Source organism: Pseudophryne corroboree, chromosome 2 (genome assembly GCF_028390025.1).
Source record: "Pseudophryne corroboree isolate aPseCor3 chromosome 2, aPseCor3.hap2, whole genome shotgun sequence".
In the NCBI taxonomy this organism is placed as follows: Eukaryota; Metazoa; Chordata; class Amphibia; order Anura; family Myobatrachidae; genus Pseudophryne; species Pseudophryne corroboree.
The window spans coordinates 784,355,096-784,377,125 of NC_086445.1; positions in this window are offsets into that span (position 1 = coordinate 784,355,096).

The following is a 22,030-nucleotide window of genomic DNA, read 5'->3' on the forward strand; positions in this document are numbered from 1 at the left end:
GGTCTCATTACAGTGGGCGTGGCCTCGTCTGATATCACACCCTCCACAGGGGGGAAAAATAAAAATAAAAAAGTCCCCTTTTTACACATTACACCAGGCAAGTGTCCCCATATTACACAGCGCGGCAGGCAGGTGTCCCCATTTTACAAAGTGCGGCAGGCAGGTGTCCCCATTTTACAAAGTGCGGCAGGCAGGTGTCCCCATTTTACAAAGTGCGGCAGGCAGGTGTCCCCATTTTACACAGTACGCAGGCAGATATCCCCATTTTACACAGTACGCAGGCAGGTGTCCCCATTTTACACAGTACGCTGGCAGGTGTCCCCATTTTACACAGTACGCACGCAGGTGTCCCAATTTTACGCAGTACGCAGGCAGGTGTCCCCATTTTACACAGTACGCAGGCACGTGCCCCCATTTTACACAGTACGCAGGCAGGTATCCCCATTTACACAGTGCGGCAGGTATCCCCATTTTACACAGTGCGGCAGGTATCCCCATTTACACAGTGCGGCAGGTGCCCCCATTTTACACAGTGCGGCAGGTATCCCCATTTACACAGTGCGGCAGGTGCCCCCATTTTACACAGTGCGGCAGGTATCCCCATTTTACACAGTGCGGCAGGTGCCCCCATTTTACACAGTGCGGCAGGTGTCCCCATTTTACACAGTGCGGCAGGTATCCCCATTTTACACAGTGCGGCAGGTATCCCCATTTTACACAGTGCGGCAGGTATCCTCATTTTACACAGTGCGGCAGGTGCCCCCATTTTACACAGTGCGGAAGGTATCCCCATTTACACAGTGCGGCAGGTGCCCCCATTTTACACAGTGTGGCAGGTATCCCCATTTTACACAGTGCGGCAGGTATCCCCATTTACACAGTGCGGCAGGTGCCCCCATTTTACACAGTGCGGCAGGTATCCCCATTTTACACAGTGCGGCAGGTGCCCCCATTTTACACAGTGCGGCAGGTGTCCCCATTTTACACAGTGCGGCAGGTATCCCCATTTTACACAGTGCGGCAGGTATCCCCATTTTACACAGTGCGGCAGGTATCCCCATTTTACACAGTGCGGCAGGTGCCCCCATTTTACACAGTGCGGCAGGTAGGTGTCCCCATTTTACAAAGTGCGGCAGGCAGGTGTCCCCATTTTACAAAGTGCGGCAGGCAGGTGTCCCCATTTTACAAAGTGCGGCAGGCAGGTGTCCCCATTTTACACAGTACGCAGGCAGATATCCCCATTTTACACAGTACGCAGGCAGGTGTCCCCATTTTACACAGTACGCTGAAGTGAAGCGGCCGTGGGACGACACTCGGACGGTGCGTGAAGTCCTGAGAGGTAACCATGGCAACGCGTCTTACATGTGTGACATCACTTCCGGTTCCTCTTGGACGCGAGCAGCCGGGCGGAAGTCATGCTAGGGCGGCCGGACGGACACGCTGCAGCTGCAGATTGGATGGGGACAGGGGGTAAGTGTTTGTGTTGTCTATTTAAACACTCTTGTTTGGCACTTGTGTTATCCTGAAGAAGGGGAATAGGTCCCCGAAACGTCGATACGATTTGCACCTTTTGCACAATTATATGAATGTTGTTTAAAGTCTCCTGAGTGCCGCCTCAATTCTTTCCCTGCATGTCACCGGTTCCCGGTCGGGGAAGGCACCTGAGCAGGATTAGTCCAGCATTGGACTACATGGAGTGCCGGAGCAGTTGTTCATTCCATATCCGGTTCCTGATGCATGTGCAATGCATGAAGGTTTCCAGCTCAAGGCACCCATACCTTTGTTCATAAAGGAACGCTTCTTCTCCAGGTCACCATTCACTTTGGTTTGCACATTAGCACCACACCGAAGGTGAGCACAGCGCATATTTGCACAACGCTCTTTTGCACAATCCAAGCACTGAGTTTTTTGGCACCTTTTCAATATGGCAGCTCCGGTCTTGGAACAGACTGATTTTACTTCATTTTTATTACATTGTGACACACAAGAGACCCTAAGCTTTTCGGACTTGGAAGCCGAAAGTATTCTCCACAAGGATCCTGCATTCACCGAGAAGGTAATTACATCTGCAGAGGAGGCACAGCGGGACCTGCTGCGCCTCATGAAAAGGGAGGTGGATTATTTATACCATAGCAGGACATTATCAGACTATTATAGAGCAAAACAGCTACCCCGTGGCTTTAGGGTCCACAATGTTCCCACTATTGGGCGTTACAGTATGGAATTTTGCAGGAAATGGATCTCGGTTTTAAATAAATGCTCTATGGACTTAATTTTACTAGTGGTGGAGGAATCCACCAAGGAGTTTGAAAAAACCAAAGCCCTGATTGCACAGTTCAAAATAGACCATTCTGTATTGTTAGCATCCGAAGAGGCCAGTGGATGGCTGACCAAACTGAAAGATCAGGTAGAACAATATAGAGTGAACCTATTGAAGTTCAAAAAAGAGAAACTTCAAAAAGTTCAAATGGACTACTCCCAACACAGGGTATACCCGTGGCTGGGCAATGTGACCAACTCTCAGGGGAGACCCAGACCTTTCCAGGGTCGCCGCGAAAGAAGGTGGCAAGGTGCGAATACCACTTCCGCCAGCGATTCCGACGACTTACACAGTGCTGCTGCAACAAAATCCAAGCGGAATACCCCTTTAGGGGTCAGGACCCGCGCTATCATCGCGGGTCAAGGAGGAAACGGCAGTTCACCAGACGAGGGAGACAAAACCAAAGGCAAAAACAAAGCGAAGCCGCCAAAACCGAAGAAGCGTTAATTTTTAATTTGTCCAGCACACCTTTGTCACCAGCTGAAAAATGTGTGCTTAACAAAGGGCTGTCTTTCGTCCCTACCAATTATGGTGATGAGTTCAAAAATAAAATCAGCACGTTTAAATTGCACCGCACTTTAAAAATCAGAGAGCACTTTGGTAAGCAACCAGCACTGCCATCCAAGGAACCATTACCTTTAAGAGTCCAGAAACTGGGCCCAAAGTCACGGTTCGACCCAGTCTCCACCAACGCTTCCCTTAAAACTTTTAATAGGATGCTTGAAAGTCCAGATGTCCACTGCAAAAAAGGTCAATTCCACAATTTACAGCACGATGAGCGTGCAGCTCTAAAAGCGTTAAGTAATAGGAAGGACATCATAATTCGCGGTGCCGACAAAGGCGGATCCATAGTCGTGCAGAACACCACAGACTATACAACCGAGTGTCTGAGACTTCTCGCTGATAGCGAGACATATTGTCCATTGGAAAAAGACCCTTCTGCAGACTATAAAGTCGAATTAACATCATTGTTGGAAAATGCCAGATTACAGGATTTAATTTCAACAGACATTTTTCTGAGATTGGTACCTGACAAACCGGTGGTGCCCATTTTTTACACCATACCGAAGGTCCACAAGGACGCACGGAGACCCCCGGGCAGACCGATTATATCTGCCCGTGGGTCTCTGTGTGAGCCGGTGGCCATTTTCTTGGACACTTATTTGCAACCCTGTATTCAAGGCATTTGCACCTATTTAAAGGACTCCAGCACTTTATTACAGACACTAAGCACTTTCAATGACATTCCCACTGATGTGTCGCTGGCCTCGGTGGACGTCACCAGCCTGTATACCTGCATTCCTCACCAGCAGGGGTTGCAGGCTGTGAGACGCCTGATAGTGGGCAATGCACGATATACCGGGCCTGACATTGAGTTTTTCCTCGAGTTATTATGTTTCACATTGACACATAATTTTTTTATCTTTGATGGTAAATTTTATAGGCAGCGAACGGGGTGTGCCATGGGGTCTTCTGTGGCACCCTCGTTCGCAAATGCCTTTATGTGGGAAACTGAACGCGAACTATTTTTAGTCAACAGAACCATTTCCGATAGATTGTTTGTGTATTATAGATACATAGACGACGTGCTGATCTTTTGGAGGGGTGACATACAGGATCTAGGTGTATTGATTGATTCACACAATCAATCTGACAATCCAGCTAAACTCACCATGACCAGCAGTCCAGTCGAAATTTGCTTTCTGGATATTCTAATTAAAATCCAGGAGAGTAAAATCCTGACATGTCTTTATAGAAAGCCTACCGATCGCAACACGATCTTGCGATTTGACAGCTTCCATCCCCGTTCCACCGTCAGGGGTCTCCCATACTCCCAGTTCCTTAGGGTGTGTAGGGCCAATAATAGTGATTCCACTAAGATGGATCAGTTGAAAGAAATGGAGGACAGATTCCTGGCCAGAGGCTATCCTTGGGCGTTAATACGATCGGCCCGCCTAAAGGCAGAGGCCACTCAGAGGGAAGCCCCCAAAAAACCTAAGCATACTAAAGACATGTCCAAGATCATTCCGTGGGTGTGTGAATATGATGTGACCAGTAGGGATAAGCAACGCCAATTAAATCAGTTGTGGCCCATTATAACATCTGACCCTGAATTGAAGATGCTACATGATAAGCGTATCATGCCCAGTTATAAAAAGGGAAGAAGCATCAGGGACATATTAGTAAAAACCGATATGGCAAAATTGAGAGCCCATCCCACACATTTTCTCACTAGACGTAACGGTTGCTTTAAATGCACCGGTTGCACCACTTGTTCCCACATGTCAATAGGTACCACCATAGCCCATCCATTCTCAGGAAAGTTGTACAAAATTAAATGGCCCCTTACATGCAGCACGAAGTTTGTTATTTACGCCATAATTTGCCCATGTGGGCGATATTATGTCGGTAAAACAGAATGCCAATTTAAAATCAGAATGGCACAGCACAGACTTGCCATCAGGAATGCGCTGGCATCAGGCAGTGGGGAACAGCCCGTTGCCAAGCATTTTGTGACATTCAGACACTCTATGGCTACATTCAAACACCGCATCATCGACCACGTCCCCGATTCAATACGGGGGGGTGATCGTGGACGTAAATTATTACAGTTAGAGTCCATGTGGATCCACAGGCTCAACACGTTGAAACCTGGGGGGCTTAACGACAATTTGGGATTAATTAACTTTTTGTGAATCTGATTGGGCCTCAGCTAGTTGACCCCTTGTGTAGGATGGGGCTCTGGGCCGGGGGTACTTATAGTGTATTCCCCAAATATAATACAAAAGCATGAAATTTCAACTGCCATATATATGGTGCCTGTTTCAGTATCCTTTTCAGTAGGTTCTCTGTGTTTTTAAGACACGGAGACCTAGATGTAGACTTGGCTCTATTTTACACTTTCAGATGTTTTTAAGCTTATGCTTAAGAGAATGTGCACCTATGCCTTTTTAAATTGATGTTTTTGATTGATGCTCTGTCACAACATTGACTGTCACAAGTCATCTTAATATGTCACGTTTTGTTTTGTTCATTCATTTTGTTTATACTGTCGCACAAGCTGACAGCGGTTCCATGGCAACGCTATCGGTCTTTCTTGCCAGGACTCGAGATCTCGCGGGACCGTTTGATAGGTGAAGAAGCAGTGTAAGTGAAGCGGCCGTGGGACGACACTCGGACGGTGCGTGAAGTCCTGAGAGGTAACCATGGCAACGCGTCTTACATGTGTGACATCACTTCCGGTTCCTCTTGGACGCGAGCAGCCGGGCGGAAGTCATGCTAGGGCGGCCGGACGGACACGCTGCAGCTGCAGATTGGATGGGGACAGGGGGTAAGTGTTTGTGTTGTCTATTTAAACACTCTTGTTTGGCACTTGTGTTATCCTGAAGAAGGGGAATAGGTCCCCGAAACGTCGATACGATTTGCACCTTTTGCACAATTATATGAATGTTGTTTAAAGTCTCCTGAGTGCCGCCTCAATTCTTTCCCTGCATGTCACCGGTTCCCGGTCGGGGAAGGCACCTGAGCAGGATTAGTCCAGCATTGGACTACATGGAGTGCCGGAGCAGTTGTTCATTCTATATATATATATATATATATACATACCATTTATTTCATATATTTACACTTACTTTCCCATAAATTATGTATTATTTCTCTATCGTCCTAGTGGATGCTGGGGTTCCTGAAAGGACCATGGGGAATAGCGGCTCCGCAGGAGACAGGGCACAAAAGTAAAGCTTTCCGATCAGGTGGTGTGCACTGGCTCCTCCCCCTATGACCCTCCTCCAAGCCAGTTAGATTTTTGTGCCCGGCCGAGAAGGGTGCAATCTAGGTGGCTCTCCTAAAGAGCTGCTTAGAAAAGTTTAGCTTAGGTTTTTTATGTTACAGTGAGTCCTGCTGGCAACAGGATCACTGCAACGAGGGACTTAGGGGAGAAGAAGTGAACTCACCTGCGTGCAGGATGGATTGGCTTCTTGGCTACTGGACATCAGCTCCAGAGGGACGATCACAGGTACAGCCTGGATGGTCACCGGAGCCTTGCCGCCGGCCCCCTTGCAGATGCTGAAATAAGAAGAGGTCCAGAATCGGCGGCAGAAGACTCCTCAGTCTTCTAAAGGTAGCGCACAGCACTGCAGCTGTGCGCCATTTTCCTCTCAGCACACTTCACACGGCAGTCACTGAGGGTGCAGGGCGCTGGGAGGGGGGCGCCCTGGGAGGCAAATGAAAACCTATTTTGGCTAAAAATACCTCACATATAGCCTCCGGAGGCTATATGGAGATATTTAACCCCTGCCAGAATCCGTTAAGAGCGGGAGACGAGGCCGCCGAAAAAGGGACGGGGCCTATCTCCTCAGCACACAGCGCCATTTTCCCTCACAGAAAGGCTGGAGGGAAGGCTCCCAGGCTCTCCCCTGCACTGCACTACAGAAACAGGGTTAAAACAGAGAGGGGGGGCACTAATTTGGCGTTAGAAATATATTAAAAAGATGCTATAAGGGAAAACACTTATATAAGGTTGTCCCTATATAATTATAGCGTTTTTGGTGTGTGCTGGCAAACTCTCCCTCTGTCTCTCCAAAGGGCTAGTGGGTCCTGTCCTCTATCAGAGCATTCCCTGTGTATGTGCTGTGTGTCGGTACGGGTGTGTCGACATGTAGGAGGACGATGTTGGTGAGGAGGCGGAGCAATTGCCTGTAATGGTGATGTCACTCTCTAGGGAGTCGACACCGGAATGGATGGCTTATTTAGGGAATTACGTGATAATGTCAACACGCTGCAAGGTCGGTTGACGACATGAGACGGCCGACAAACAATTAGTACCGGTCCAGACGTCTCAAAAACACCGTCAGGGGTTTTAAAACGCCCGTTTACTTTAGTCGGTCGACACAGACACAGACAGGGACACTGAATCCAGTGTCGACGGTGAATAAACAAACGTATTCCTTATTAGGGCCACACGTTAAAGGCAATGAAGGAGGTGTTACATATTTCTGATACTACAAGTACCACAAAAGAGGGTATTATGTGGGATGTGAAAAAACTACCATAGTTTTTCCTGAATCAGATAAATTAAATAAAGTGTGTGATGATGCGTGGGTTCCCCCCGATAGAAAATTATGGGCGGTATACCCTTTCCCGCCAGAAGTTAGGGCGCGTTGGGAAACACCCCTTAGGGTGGATAAGGCGCTCACACGCTTATCAAAACAAGTGGCGGTACCGTCTATAGATAGGGCCGTCCTCAAGGACCAGCTGACAGGAGGCTGGAAAATATCATAAAAAGTATATACACACATACTGGTGTTATACTGCGACCAGCGATCGCCTCAGCCTGGATGTGCAGAGCTGGGGTGGCTTGGTCGGATTCCCTGACTAAAAATATTGATACCCTTGACAGGGACAGTATTTTATTGACTATAGAGCATTTAAAGGATGCATTTCTATATATGCGAGATGCACAGAGGGATATTTGCACTCTGGCATCAAGAGTAAATGCGATGTCCATAACTGCCAGAAGATGTTATGGACACGACAGGGGTCAGGTGATGCAGATTCCAAACGGCACAAAGGTGTATTGCCGTATAAAGGAAGAGGAGTTATTTGGGGTCGGTCCATCGGACCTGGTGGCCACGGCAACTGCTGGAAAATCCACCGTTTTTACCCTAAGTCACATCTCTGCAGAAAAAGACACCGTCTTTTCAGCCTCAGTCCTTTCGTCCCTATAAGATCATATCTGCCCAGGGATAGAGGAAAGGGAAGAAGACTGCAGCAGGCAGCCCATTCCCAGGAACAGAAGCGTTCCACCGCTTCTGACAAGTTCTCAGCATGGCGCTGAGACCGTACAGGACCCCTGGATCCTACAAGTAGTATCCCAGGGGTACAGATTGGAATGTCGAGACGTTTCCCCTTCGCAGGCTCCTGAAGTCTGCTTTACCAAGGTCTCCCTCCGACAAGGAGGCAGTATGGGAAAAAATTCACAAGCTGTATTCCCAGCAGGTGATAATTAAATTACCCCTCCTACTACAAGAAAAGGGGTATTATTCCACACTATATTGTGGTACTGAAGCCAGAAGGCTAGGTGAGACTTATTCTAAATCTAAAAAATTTTTGAACACTTACAAAGGTTCAAATCAAGATGGAGTCACTCAGAGCAGTGATAACGAACAGGAAGAAGGGGACTATATAGTGTCCCGGGACATCAGGGATGCTTACCTCTATGTCCCAAATTTGCCCTTCTCACTAAGGGTACCTCAGGTTCGTGGTGCAGAACTGTCACTATCAGTTTTAGACGCTGCCGTTTGGATTGTCCACGGCACCCCGGGTCTTTACTAAGGTAATGGCCGAAATGATGATTCTTCTTCGAAGAAAAGGCGTCTTAATTATCCCTTACTTGGACGATCTCCTGATAAGGGCATAGTCCAGGGAACAGTTGGAGGTAGGAGTAGCACTATCTCGGATACTGCTACAACAGCACGGGTGGATTCTAAATATTCCAAAATCGCAGCTGATCCCGACGACACGTCTGCTGTGCCTAGGGATGATTCTGGACACAGTCCAGAAAAAGGTGTTTCTCCCGAAAGAGAAAGCCAGGGAGTTATCCGAGCTAGTCAGGAACCTCCTAAAAACAGTGCATCATTGCACAAGGGTCCTGGTAGAAAATGGTGGCTTCCTACGAAGCAATTCCATTCGGCAGATTTCACGCAAGAACTTTTCAGTGGGATCTGCTGGACAAATGGTCCGGATCGCATCTTCAGATGCATCAGCGGATAACCCTATATCCAAGGACAAGGGTGTCTCTCCTGTGGTGGTTATAGAGTGCTCATCTTCTAGAGGGCCGCAGATTCGGCATTCAGGATTGGATGCTGGTGACCACGGAGCCCAGCCCGAGAGGCTGGGGAGCAGTCACACAAGGAAAAAATTTCCAGGGAGTGTGATCAAGTCTGGAGACTTTTCTCCACATAAATATACTGGAGCTAAGGGTAAATTTATAATGCTCTAAGCTTAGCAAGACCTCTGCTTCAAGGTCAGCCGGTATTGATCCAGTGGGAAAAACATCACGGCAGTCGCCCACGTAAACAGACAGGGCGACACAAGAAGCAGGAGGGCAATGGCAAAAACTGCAAGGACTTTTCGCTGGGCGGAAAATCATGTGATAGCACTGTCAGCAGTGTTTCATCCCGGGAATGGAAACTGGGAAGCAGACTTACTCAGCAGGCACGACCTCCACCCGGGAGAGTGGAAACTTCATCAGGAAGTTTTTTCCACATGATTGTAAACCGTTGGGAAATACCAAAGGTGGACATGATGGCGTCCCGTCTGAACAAAAAACGGGACAGGTATTGCGCCAGGTCAAGAGACCCTCAGGCAATAGCTGTGGACGTTCTGGTAACACCGTGGGTGTACCAGTCGGTGTATGTGTTCCCTCCTCTGCTTCTCATACCTAAGGTGCTGAGAATTATAAGACGTAGAGGAGTAAGAACTATACTCATGGCTCCGGATTGGCCAAGAAGGACTTGGTACCCGGAACTTCAAGAGATGTTTACAGAGGTCTTATGGCCTCTGCCGCTAAGAAGGGACTTGCTTCAGCAAGTACCATGTCTGTTCCAAGACTTACCGCAGCTGCGTTTGTTGGCATGGCGGTGGAACGCCGGATCCTAAGGGAAAAAGGCATTCCGGAAGAGGTCATTCCTACCCTGGTCAAAGCCAGAAAGGAGGTGACCGCACAACATTATCACCACATGTGGCGAAAATATGTTGCGTGGTGTGAGGCCAGGAAGGCCCCACAAAGAAATTTCAACTCGGTCGATTCCTGCATTTCCTGCAAACAGGAGTGTCTATGGGCCTCAAATTGGGGTCCATTAAGGTTCAAATTTCGGCCCTGTCAATTTTCTTCCAGAAAGAATTGGCTTCAGTTCCTGAAGTCCAGAACTTTGTCAAGGGAGTATTGCATATACAACCCTCTTTTGTGCCTCCAGTGGCACTGTGGGATCTCAACGTAGTTCTGGGATTCTTCAAATCACATTGGTTTAAAACCAGTCAAATCTGTGGATTTGAAGCATCTCACATGAAAAGTGACCATGTTCTTGGCCCTGGCCTGGACCAGGCGAGTGTCAAATTGGTGGTTTTTTTCTCAAAAAAGCCCATATTTGTTTGTCCATTCGGACAGGGCAGAGCTGCGGACTCGTCCCCAGTTCTCTCCCTAAGGTGGTGTCAGTGTTTCACCTGAACCAGCTTATTGTGGTGCCTTGCACCTACTAGGGACTTGGAGGACTCCAAGTTGCTAGATGTTGTCAGGGCCCTGAAAATATAGGTTCCAGGACGGCTGGAGTCAGGAAAACTGACTTGCTGTTATCCTGTATGCACCCAACAAACTGGGTGCTCTTGCTTTTAAGCAGACTATTGCTAGTTGGATGTGTAATACAATTCAGCTTGCACATTCTGTGGCAGGCCTGCCACAGCCAAAATATGTAAATGCCCATTCCACAAGGAAGGTGGGCTCATCTTGGGCGGCTGCCCGAGGGGTCTCGGCTTTACAACTTTGCCGAGCGGTTATTTAGTCAGGGGCAAACACGTTTGTAAAATCCTACAAATTTGATACCCTGGCTAAGGAGGACCTGGAGTTCTCTCATTCGGTGCTGCAGAGTCATCCGCACTCTCCCGCCCGTTTGGGAGCTTTGGTATAATCCCCATGGTCCTTTCAGGAACCCCAGCATCCACTAGGACGATAGAGAAAATAAGAATTTACTTACCGATAATTCTATTTCTCGGAGTCCGTAGTGGATGCTGGGCGCCCATCCCAAGTGCGGATTATCTGCAATACTTGTACATAGTTACAAAAATCGGGTTATTATTGTTGTGAGCCATCTTTTCAGAGGCTCCGCTGTTATCATACTGTTAACTGGGTTTAGATCACAAGTTGTACGGTGTGATTGGTGTGGCTGGTATGAGTCTTACCCGGGATTCAAAATTCCTCCCTTATTGTGTACGCTCGTCCGGGCACAGTACCTAACTGGCTTGGAGGAGGGTCATAGGGGGAGGAGCCAGTGCACACCACCTGATCGGAAAGCTTTACTTTTGTGCCCTGTCTCCTGCGGAGCCGCTATTCCCCATGGTCCTTTCAGGAACCCCAGCATCCACTACGGACTCCGAGAAATAGAATTATAGGTAAGTAAATTCTTATTATTAATATTCTTCAGGTCTAGTGAAATAATATACTAAGGGTATGAACTCTTATATTATGATTTTTTTTTATAAATAAAATACACATATGTATATATATTTCTCAAAATATCCAACAATTCATGGCTAAATATAATAACCGGAATCCATGTTACATAAATCCCACTCCAGCCAAGTGTCACCCCCGTACCATCTGCTCACTGACCCCCCTCACAGCCTGCCAGCCCAGTGTCTCCCTGCCTTCCATCCCCAAGCAGCCCACTGCCCCATTCCCGGATGCCTTTCCCGGATAGTCCAAATATGTATAGTAGTTGATAGGATGGCACTCACAGGACTTCAGTATAAATGAAAAGACTGGACCCATGTGGTCAATTAAATGAAAGTCTTTTCATTTATACTGAAGTCCTGTGAGTGCCGTCCTATCAACTACTATATATATATATATATAATAAGAATTTACTTACCGATAATTCTATTTCTCGGAGTCCGTAGTGGATGCTGGGGTTCCTGAAAGGACCATGGGGAATAGCGGCTCCGCAGGAGACAGGGCACAAAAAAGTAAAGCTTTTACCAGATCAGGTGGTGTGCACTGGCTCCTCCCCCTATGACCCTCCTCCAGACTCCAGTTAGGTACTGTGCCCGGACGAGCGTACACAATAAGGGAGGCAATTTGAATCCCGGGTAAGACTCATACCAGCCACACCAATCACACCGTACAACTTGTGATCTAAACCCAGTTAACAGTATGATAACAGAAAGAGCCTCTTAAAGATGGCTCCTTAACAATATAACCCGAATTTGTTAACAATAACTATGTACAGTATTGCAGATAATCCGCACTTGGGATGGGCGCCCAGCATCCACTACGGACTCCGAGAAATAGAATTATCGGTAAGTAAATTCTTATTTTCTCTATCGTCCTAAGTGGATGCTGGGGTTCCTGAAAGGACCATGGGGATTATACCAAAGCTCCCAAACGGGCGGGAGAGTGCGGATGACTCTGCAGCACCGAATGAGAGAATTCCAAGTCCTCTTTTGCCAGGGTATCAAATTTGTAGAATTTTACAAACGTGTTTTCCCCCGACCACGTAGCTGCTCGGCAGAATTGTAATGCCGAGACCCCTCGGGCAGCCGCCCAAGATGAGCCCACCTTCCTTGTGGAATGGGCCTTAACAGATTTAGGCTGTGGCAGGCCTGCCACAGAATGAGCAAGTTGAATTGTGTTACAAATCCAACGAGCAATCGTCTGCTTAGAAGCAGGGGCACCCAACTTGTTGGGTGCATATAGTATCAACAGCGAGTCAGATTTTCTGACTTCAGCCGTCCTTGAAATGTATATTTTTAAGGCTCTGACAACGTCCAACAACTTGGAGTCCTCCAAGTCGCCAGTGGCCGCAGGCACCACAATAGGTTGGTTCAGGTGAAACGCTGATACCACCTTAGGGAGAAAATGCGGACGAGTCCTCAGTTCTGCCCTATCCGAATGGAAGATTAGATAAGGGCTTTTATAAGATAAAGCCGCCAATTCAGATACTCTCCTGGCGGAAGCCAGGGCCAGTAACATAGTCACTTTCCATGTGAGATATTTAAAATCCACCTTTTTCAATGGTTCAAACCAATGGGATTTGAGGAAATCTAAAACTACATTTAGATCCCACGGTGCCACCGGAGGCACCACAGGAGGCTGTATATGCAGTACTCCTTTAACAAAAGTCTGTACCTCAGGAACTGAGGCCAATTCTTTTTGGAAGAATATTGACAGGGCCGAAATTTGAACCTTAATAGATCTCAATTTGAGACCCATAGACAATCCTGATTGTAGGAAATGTAGGAAACGACCCAGTTGAAATTCCTCCGTCGGAACACTCCGATCCTCGCACCACGCGACATATTTTCGCCAAATGCGGTGATAATGTTTCGCGGTGACTTCCTTCCTTGCCTTAATCAAGGTAGGAATGACTTCTTCTGGAATGCCTTTCCCTTTTAGGATCTGGCGTTCAACCGCCATGCCGTCAAACGCAGCCGCGGTAAGTCTTGAAAGAGACAGGGACCCTGTTGTAGCAGGTCCCTTCTCAGAAGTAGAGGGCACGGGTCGTCCGTGACCAACTCTTGAAGTTCCGGGTACCAAGTCCTTCTTGGCCAATCCGGAGCCACTAGTATTGTTCTTACTCCTCCTCACCGTATAATCTTCAATACCTTTGGTATGAGAGGCAGAGGAGGAAACACATATACTGATTTGTACACCCAAGGTGTTACCAGTGCGTCCACAGCTATTGCCTGTGGATCTCTTGACCTGGCGCAATACTTGTCCAGTTTCTTGTTGAGGCGAGACGCCATCATGTCTACCATTGGTCTTTCCCAACAGTTTATTAGCATGTGGAAGACTTCTGGATGAAAACCCCCCTCTCCCGGGTGAATATCGTGTCTGCTGAGGAAATCTGCTTCCCAGTTGTACACGCCCGGGAAGAACACTGCTGACAGTGCTATTACGTGATTCTCCGCCCAGCGAAGAATCTTGGCAGCTTCTGCCATTGCACTCCTGCTTCTTGTGCCGCCCTGTCTGTTTACATGGGCGACCGCCGTGATGTTGTCCGACTGAATCAACACCGGTTTTCCTTGCAGGAGTGGTTCCGCCTGGCTTAGAGCATTTTAGATTGCTCTTAGTACCAGAATGTTTATGTGAAGAGACTTTTCCAGGTTCGTCCATACCCCCTGGAAGTTTCTTCCTTGTGTGACTGCTCCCCAACCTCTCAGGCTGGCGTCCGTGGTCACCAGGATCAAATCCTGTATGCCGAATCTGCGGCCCTCCAATAGATGAGCCTTTTGCAACCACCACAGAAGATATACCCTTGTCCTTGGCGACAGGGTTATTCGCAGGTGCATCTGAGGATGCGACCCTGACCATTTGTCCAACAGATCCCTTTGGAAAATTCTTGCATGGAATCTGCCGAATGGAATTGCTTCGTAAAAAGCCACCATTTTTCCCAGGACTCTTGTGCAATGATGTACAGACACCTATCCTGGTTTTAGGAGGTTCCTGACAGGTCGGATAACTCCTTGGCTTTTTCCTCGGGAAGAAAAACCTTTTTCTGAACCGTGTCCAGAATCATCCCTAGGAACAGCAGACGTATCGTCGGAAAACAGCTGCGATTCTTGGAATATTTAGAATCCAGTCGTGCCGTCGAAGAACTACTTTAGATAGTGCTCTTCCGACCTCCAACTGTTCTCTGGAACTTGCCCTTTTTAGGTCGTGCAAGTAAGGGATAATTTAGATGCCTTTTTTCTTTGAAGAAACATCTTTTCGGCCATTACCTTGGTAAAAAGGCCCGGGGTGCCGTGGATAATTCAAACGGCATCGTCTGAAACTGATATTGACAGTTCTGTACCACGAACCAGAGGTACCCTTGATGAGAAGGACAAAATTTGGACATGGAGGTAATCCTTGATGTCCAGGGACACCATATAGTCCCCTTTTTTCCGGTTCGCTATCACTGCTCTGAGTGACTTTATCTCGATTTGAACCTTTTATGTAAGTGTTCAAAACATTTTAGATTTAGACTATGTGTCACCAAGCCGTCTGGCTTCAGTACCACAATATAGTGTGGAAAAATAATACCCTTTTCCTTGTCGTAGGAGGGGTACTTTGATTATCACCTGCTGGATATACAGCTTGTGAATTGTTTCCAATGCTGCCTCCCTGTCGGAGGGAGCCGTTGGTAAAGCAGACTTCAGGAACCTGCGAGGAGAAGATGTCTCGACTCTCCAATCTTTACCCCTGGGATAATACTCGTACGATCTAGGGGTCAACTTGCGAGTGATCCCACTGCGCCCTGAGACTCTTGAGACTACCCCCCCACCTTGAGTCCGCTTGCACGGCCCCAGCGTCATGCTGAGGACTTGGCAGACGCGGTGGAGGGCTTCTTTTCCTGGGAAGGGGCTGCCTGCTGCAGTCTACTTCCCTTACCTCTATGTCTGGGCAGATATGACTGGCCTTTTGCCTGCATGCCCTCATGGGAAAGGAAAGATTGAGGCTGAAAAGACGGTGTCTTTTTTAGCTGAGATGTAACTTGGGGTAAAAAAGGTTGGATTTCCCAGCTGTTGCTGTGGTCCCCAGGTCCGATGGACCGACCCCCAAATAACTCCTTCCCTTTATACAGCAATACTTCCATCTGCCGTATGGGATCTGTATCACCTGACCACTGTCGTGTCCCTGACATCTTCTGGGAGATATGGACAACGCACTTATCTTGATGCCAGAGAGCAAATATCCCTCTGTGCATCTCACATACATATATATAGAATGCATCCTATTAAATGCTCTACATGAATAAAATATTTTCAGTCAGGGAATCCGACCAAGCCAACCCAGCACTGCATCTCCAGGCTGATGGCGATCGCTGGTCGCAGTATAACCACCGTATGTGTGTATATACTTTTTAGGATATTTTTCCAGCTTCCTATCAGCTGGCTCCTTGAGGGCGGCCGTATCTGGAGACGGTAACGCCACTTGATAAGCGTGTGAGCGCCTTATCACCCTAAGGGGTGTTTCCCAACGTACCCTAATTTCTGGCGGGAAAGGGTATAACGCCAATATTTGCTATCGGGGTAACCCTACGCATCATCACACACTTCATTTTATTTTATCTGATTCAGGAAAAACTACAGGTAGTTTTTTCCACTCCCACATAATACCCTTTCTTGTGGTACTTGTAGTATCAGAAACACGTAACACCTCCTTCATTGCCCTTAACGTGTGGCCCTAATGAGAAATACGTTTGTTTATTCACCGTCGACACTGTATTCAGTGTCCGTGTCTGTGTCTGTGTCGACCGACTGAGGTAAATGGGCGTTTTTAAAACCCCTGACGGTGTTTCTGAGACGCCTGGACCGGTCCTAATAGATTGTCGGCCGTCTCATGTCGTCAACCGACCTTGCAGCGTGTTGACATTCTCACGTAATTCTCTAAATAAGCCATCCATTCCGGTGTCGACTCCCTAGAGAGTGACATCACCATTACAGGCAATTTCTCCGCCTCCTCACCAACATCGTCCTCATACATGTCGACACACACGTACCGACACACAGCACACACACCGGGAATGCTCTGACAGAGGACAGGACCCACTAGCCCTTTGGGGAGACAGAGGGAGAGTCTGCCAGCACACACCAAAAACGCTATAATTATATAGGGACAACCTTATATAAGTGTTTCTCCCTTATAGCATCTTTTATATATATACAATATCGCCAAAATCAGTGCCCCCCCTCTCTGTTTTAACCCTGTTTCTGTAGTGCAGTGCAGGGGAGAGCCTGGGAGCCTTCTCTCCAGCTTTTCTGTGAGAGAAAATGGCGCTGTGTGCTGAGGAGATAGGCCCCGCCCCTTTTACGGCGGGCTCGTCTCCCGCTATTTTTGAAGTTAGGCAGGGGTTAAATATCTCCATATAGCCTCTGTGGGCTATATGTGAGGTATTTTTTGCCTCTAATAAGGTTTTTATTTGCCTCTCAGAGCGCCCCCCCCAGCGCTCTGCACCCTCAGTGACTGTTGTGTGAAGTGTGCTGAGAGGAAAATGGCGCACAGCTGCAGTGCTGTGCGCTACCTTTATGAAGACTCAGGAGTCTTCAGCCGCCGATTTTGGACCTCTTCTCTCTTCAGCGTCTGCAAGGGGGCCGGCGGCGCGGCTCCGGTGACCATCCAGGCTGTACCTGTGATCGTCCCTCTGGAGCTAGTGTCCAGTAGCCAAGCAGCAAATCCACTCTGCACGCAGGTGAATTCACTACTTCTCCCCTAAGTCCCTCGTTGCAGTGATCCTGTTGCCAGCAGGACTCACTGTAAAGTAAAAAACCTAAGCTAAACTTTCTCTAAGCAGCTCTTTAGGAGAGCCACCTAGATTGCACCCTTCTCGTTCGGGCACAAAATCTAACTGGAGTCTGGAGGAGGGTCATAGGGGGAGGAGCCAGTGCACACCACCTGATCTGGTAAAAGCTTTACTTTTTTGTGCCCTGTCTCCTGCGGAGCCGCTATTCCCCATGGTCCTTTCAGGAACCCCAGCATCCACTTAGGACGATAGAGAAATATATATATGTGTGTGTATTTGTATATATATATATATACATACATGTTGTCACATATGTAACATATGTGCTGACCGGCTCACCTGGGGATCAGCTACAGTGAGTGTATCTGGAGCTGTGTGCCACCTGGGAATTGGCATAAAGCTGGGTACAGACCTATAGCTATATCTGCAGATCAACTGATCTGTAGATATATCTGTAGACAAGTCAGGCAGTGTGTTCTGTATACACACTGCCCAATCCGTCATGACTGACACCATATCTGGGCGGGCATTTACATGCACCCGCCCAGTTGCGCTGTCACTCACCACACCGGCTAGTGCAGAAAGTGTACGGGTGGTTGGCTGACTGCCCGTACACACAGAATGATGCACCAATATATCTGTAAATATATTGGTCATTGGCTGTGCTGCACAGCCAACATGATTTGTCTGTGAACGAAGTCATTCATAGACATACAGTATCGCTGGTGCACACTGGCCGATGCACCTGTGATAAATCGGCTGTTCAATTGACAGCTGCTATATCGGCCAGCGTGCACCAGCATAAGGTTTCACACAGTCCTTGTAAGCCCACCCCCAGACTCCTGCGAAACTAGCCACTGCAATATATTTATATACAGTATGTATATATATATATATATATATATATATATATATACAGTACCAGTCAAAAGTTTGGACATACCTTCTCATTCAATTGTTTTTATTTATTTATTTTAATTATTTTCTACATTGTAGATTAATACTGAATACATCTAAACTATGAAAGAACACATATGGAATTATGTTGTAAACAAAAAAGTGTTCAACAAATCAAAATATGTTTTATATTTTAGATTACTCAAAGTTGCCCCCTTTTGCTTTGATGACAGCTTTGCACACTCTTGGCATTCTCTCAGTCAGCTTCATGAGGTAGTCTCCTGGAATGGTTTTCCAACAGTATTGAAGGAGTTCCCCGAGATGCTGAGCACTTGTTGGCTGCTTTTCCTTCACTCTGCGGTCCAACTCATCCCAAACCATCTCAATTGGGTTTAGGTCGGGTGATTGTGGAGGCCAGGTCATCTGACGCAGCACTCCATCACTTTCCTTCTTGGTCAAGTAGCCCTTACATAGCCTGGAGGTGTGTTTGGGGTCATTGTCTTGTTAAAAAACAAATGATGGTCCCAGTAAGTGCAAACCAGATGGGATGGCATGGCGTTGCAAAATGCTGTGGTAGCCATGCTGGTTAAGTGTGCCTTGAATTTTGAATAAATCACCAACAGTGTCACCAGCAAAGCACCTCTACACCATCACACCTCCTCCTCTATGCTTCACAGTAGGAAACCACACATGCAGAAACCATCCGCTCACCTTCTCTGCATCCCATAGAGACACGGCGGTTGGAACCAAAAAGCTCAAATTTGGACTCATCAGACCAAAGTACAGATTTCCACTGGTCTAATGTTCATTCCTTGTGTTTCCTGGCCCAAATAATTCTCTTCTTGTTGTTCATCCTCAGTAGTGGCTTCTTCACAGCAATTCGACCATGAAGGCCTGATACACGCAGTCTCCTCTGAACAGTTAATGTTGAGTTTGTCTGCTATATACCTATATATGCCATACAGTGCCCCAGTTCACATTATGTGATCCACAGTACCCCCGAATCACATAATATGCTACACAATGCCCCCAATTCACATTACATGCCTGTGTCCCAAGCTTCTTTCTTACTTGTTTTTTCTCTCTACCTCTCTTCTATCTATCTTTTTCTTCTGTTATTCAACTTTTTCTTTCCTTGCCATATAGCTCCTCTTCGCGTAGATGCTCCTCATCACTGATGGTAACGACATTTAACACACTGCAGCAGCCTGATCCAGAACAGCTACAGATAGATGGGAGCCAGGCAGACAGGGCTCAGAATGTTTTCTTCAACAGGGCAGCTGGGGTCAGGGCAAAGGGACCGTCAGCTGTTGTAACTGCTGAGCCACCCCCAGGGTACTGCGTGTGGTACGGCCTGGCGTGCGGCAGAAAGATCACTGGAAGAAGCTGCTGAGCATGCACAGCTCAGCTTCTCCCAGCTGAGACACTAGCTTTTGCTATGCAGTCACCGTGGCGCTTATTTAATGAAGCGCCCACACTGTAGATCACATAGGCAGTTGTGTCGGGGCCCTTCAAAAGCATGGGGACCTCTACAAGTGAACCCGTAGAAACCCCCTGTCATCATGCCTTCCCACGGCACAGCAGAGGGGGGAGGAGAGGGAGACCGTGGCGCACCCTCTAACCTCCTCAGCACCTGGAGCTTGCACTCCACCAGAGCCACCCTTCCTACGTCCCTGGATACACCACTGCTGATGTCTTAGCAGCCTGACTCCCAAGTATAATGACATATTTGAGCACAATATGAAACACCAGTATCACGTTCTAATCAGAGGAACCAAATATTTCTGCCACACTTTGTTTTTGCTGTTCTCCCCTGCCTTCTACACATTCTCATCTACTGTACCTCTGTCTTCCAATCCTCCTCTCCACTTCCATGCTAACACAAAACAGAAAAGACAAACACTGAAAAATAAAGCCTGCTCTGTCACTAACACTACATTCCACACACGCACACCAAAGATACACAAATAAACATAGACAGGAGTAAAAAATAAGAATTTACTCACCGGTAATTCTATTTCTTGTAGTCCGTAGTGGATGCTGGGAACTTCGTAAGGACCATGGGGTATAGACGGGCTCCGCAGGAGACTGGGCACTCTAAAGAAAAGATTAGGTACTATCTGGTGTGCACTGGCTCCTCCCTATATGCCCCTCCTCCAGACCTCAGTTAGGGAAACTGTGCCCGGAAGAGCTGACATTACAAGGAAAGGATTTTTGGAATCCAGGGTAAGACTCATACCAGCCACACCAATCACACTGTACAACTTGTGATAACCTTACCCAGTTAACAGTATGAACAACAACTGAGCCTCACTCAACGGATGGCTCATAACAATAACCCTTATTTAAGCAATAACTATATACACGTATTGCAGAAAGTCCGCACTTGGGACGGGCGCCCAGCATCCACTACGGACTACGAGAAATAGAATTACCGGTGAGTAAATTCTTATTTTCTCTGATGTCCTAGTGGATGCTGGGAACTCCGTAAGGACCATGGGGATTATACCAAAGCTCCCAAACGGGCGGGAGAGTGCGGATGACTCTGCAGCACCGAATGAGCAAACACAAGGTCCTCCTCAGCCAGGGTATCAAACTTGTAGAACTTTGCAAAGGTGTTTGAACCCGACCAAGTAGCCGCTCGGCAAAGCTGTAAAGCCGAGACCCCTCAGGCAGCCGCCCAAGAAGAGCCCACCTTCCTTGTGGAATGGGCTTTTATTGATTTTGGATGCGGCAATCCAGCCGCAGAATGAGCCAGCTGAATCGTGCTACAGATCCAGCGAGCAATAGTTTGCTTTGAAGCAGGAGCACCCAGCTTGTTGGGTGCATGCAGGATAAACAGCGAGTCAAAAAGAGTAGTGAAACAATTGGTGAGTGCGCTGTCAACGGCAGCCTGTATAGGGATGGTTAGTCCCAAAGAGTTAAAAAACAAAACAGAAAGGAATACTGGCGCCGGCTGGATCTCAGAATAAGGAACGGATACAATTTTATCAAATAAAAAATGAATCATACATTTATTAAAATTATTCTAAAAAATAAATAAATAGCATGTGTGTTATCAAGGGGGTAATCAATGGAAAGAGTTGAGAGTCTCTCAAATTATCTAAAGACCACTTAGGTTTCCAATGGGGCAATATGCACTAATATTCTGGCTAGAACTCAGTCCTCCAAGGTATCCTCATAGGTTTCAGGTATGAATATTACCATGGTCTCAGAAGAAAGTCCCCTTGGTTCTCAATTGCAGATCGAGGTCCAATAGCAGCAGGGGAATAGGCAGAGACTCCAAATCAATGATGTTTGTAGAGGTCCTGGAGGATCCAAAAGTCCAAAGATTGCCAGATAGTTCAAAGTGAAAACAGGTGCAGTGCCCGTGGTCAAATGGAGAAGGGGTCAACGCGTTTCGCTGGTCTATATCACCGCCAGCTTCCTCAGGAGCATATGAGGATACCTTGGAGGACTGAGTTCTAGCCAGAATATTAGTGCATATTGCCCCATTGGAAACCTAAGTGGTCCGCGGAGGCTTGCATCCGTGGTCACCAGGACCCAGTCCTGTATGCCGAACCTGCGGCCCTCGAGAAGATGAGCACTCTGCAGCCACCACAGAAGAGACACCCTGGCCCTGGGGGACAGGGTGATTAACCGATGCATCTGAAGATGTGATCCAGACCATTTGTCCAGTAAGTCCCATTGGAAGGACCTCGTATGGAACCTGCCGAAGGGAATGGCCTCGTATGAGGCCACCCTCCTTCCCAGGACTTGAGTGCAGTGATGCACTGACCCCTGTTTTGGTTTTAATAGATTCCTGACCAGTGTCACG